The sequence below is a fragment of the Antrostomus carolinensis genome, unplaced genomic scaffold, assembly GCF_000700745.2.
Source record: "Antrostomus carolinensis isolate BGI_N321 unplaced genomic scaffold, ASM70074v2 scaffold3800, whole genome shotgun sequence".
In the NCBI taxonomy this organism is placed as follows: domain Eukaryota; kingdom Metazoa; phylum Chordata; class Aves; order Caprimulgiformes; family Caprimulgidae; genus Antrostomus; species Antrostomus carolinensis.
In genome coordinates, this window is record NW_010289074.1 from 372,283 (window position 1) to 374,313 (window position 2,031).

General features: G+C 46.4%; 1 protein-coding gene across 1 annotated transcript in view; it reads left to right on the forward strand.

Moving 5' to 3' along the window:
- The window catches only part of LOC104525642 (CUB and sushi domain-containing protein 2), a 291,143-nt gene that overhangs the window by 244,796 nt on the left and 44,316 nt on the right, over nt 1-2,031 (forward strand).

The window sequence follows — 2,031 nt, forward strand, 5'->3', positions numbered from 1 at the left end:
AGGCATCTGTTTAAATGATCACAAGTAAGTGTGTTCCCTCCTGGGTTGGCTCTTTGCTGTGTAGCAGAAGGCTTCTCCCCTGCTGCCTCCTGCTCCTCTCCCAGCTCCTGTGCTCATCCATTCTCTGTGCTCCCACGGTGGGTTGCGAAGAAGGGGCTGACTGTCTGGATTACAGAGCTGGCACTTGCCTTTGACCCCCGTGAGTTGAGTTTAACTCACTGTATCATAGAATGGTTTGGGTTGGAAGGTTCCTTAAAGATCATCTAGTTCCACCCCCCCTGCCATCAGCAGGGACACCTTCCACTAGACCAGGTTGCTCAAAGCCTCATCCAACCTGGCCTTGAACACTTCCAGGGAGGAGCAGCCACAGCTTCTCTGGGCAACCTGTTCCAGTGTCTGACCACCCTCACAGTGAAGAACTTCTTCCTAATATCTAATCTAAACCTCCCCTCTTTCAGCTTAAACCCATTTCCCCTTGTTTTGTCATTAACTGCCCTTATGAAAAGTCCCTCCCCAGTTTTCTTGTAGCCCCTTCAGGTACTGGGAGGCCACTATAAGATCTCCCCGGAGCCTTCTCTTCTCCAGGCTGAACAGCCCCAACTCTCTCAGCCTGTCTTCATAGGCGAGGGGCTCCAGCTCTCAGATCATCCTGGTGGCCCTTCTCTGGACTTGTTCTAACTGGTCCATGTCTTTTTTGTGTTGGGGGCTCCAGAACTGGACTGTAGTAGCATGTGTTTGGTTTTTCCTCTGCCTTGTACACATGGGATACATGAAGCCCATCCCTCACATTAACCAGAAGCGGCTGCATTCCCTCCAGCCCTTTCTCCAGCTCTCCAAACGTCACATTTTTCCACACACCTTTTGGGAAAGTCTTATCCTACCCTGGGGTTATAGGGTAGGGAAACTGGGGCAAGACAATGGGGCATCTACTTCTCTACATGTGTATTTAAGCATCATTATAAGCCTCACTAAGGTCGCTGCCAGGACCTCCAGCCTTACCGTGGTGCGAAGAGTTTGACGTCGTGGACTTAGTAAGAATTAATATTCAGTGGCAACTTGAGCTCCAGTATCTTAAATTAAAGGACTGTTATAAATTTCAGAGGAAGTTATGCTTGTGCAGGGTCAGGTGCAGGGGGAGCAAAGATGCAGAGAAGTGCTGAGCAAATAGCAGAAAATGTCTTTCATTAATATTCATTTAGTTACCAGTTCCATATTTTCAATTTAACGGTGCTCACAGCTCTGGTGTGTTTATTTTCATAAGCAGCACGGTGCTCAAGCCTTATGCACCCACATGCCTGTAAGCACTGCATTTGTTTTGCTCAGTGTTAGCTGATCTGTAATTTTTTTTGTGTGGAAAATTTACTATTTCCAATGTATTTAGTCAGGTGTGTGAGACATAAGGAATTGTTTCTGCTCCTCAACTGGATTTCTTTTTCCCATTTAGCCAGACAGTACCCCTGAAAAAAAAGCTAATTGGGCAAAAAGTACAAGGTCTGCCCTGTTTCGCCTTCTGTGAGGCACTGACATCAACCTGGTGTAGGTTACTCTGTGAACTGAAAGCTACATGTAGGATTTGCAGTGGAAAACACCAGCACTCTTGGAATAATTTGCAGAAGAAATTAATGAATAATTCCAAGTTAAAAATAAGTCAGTGAGTTTTGCAATCTCTGTTCAAGGACAGGCAGTGAGGATGAAACTCTCTGAATGATTATTGTTAATCTGCTTGGTATTGGAGCAGTCTGAGACTCTCCGTTTTCTGTAATTGACCTAATTTCACTGAGGTTACCAAAATTATCTCTCTCAGTATCCCAAAAGGCGCCTGTAACGTTGCATCACATCAGCGCCTGTTGGTCATTGTTCAGTGTTCATCCAAATGGACTGATGATGTCCAGGTACCTGCATCTCCACAGGTGACAAAGTTCCGTTTCCTATTAGGTGTAAGAAACTGGAGAGAGCTTTGGGGCACCAGTAGCTGGAGCCATCTCTGGAGGGTCTGGAAAAAGGGGAAAGGGCTGGTTGGGCTTGTCCCAG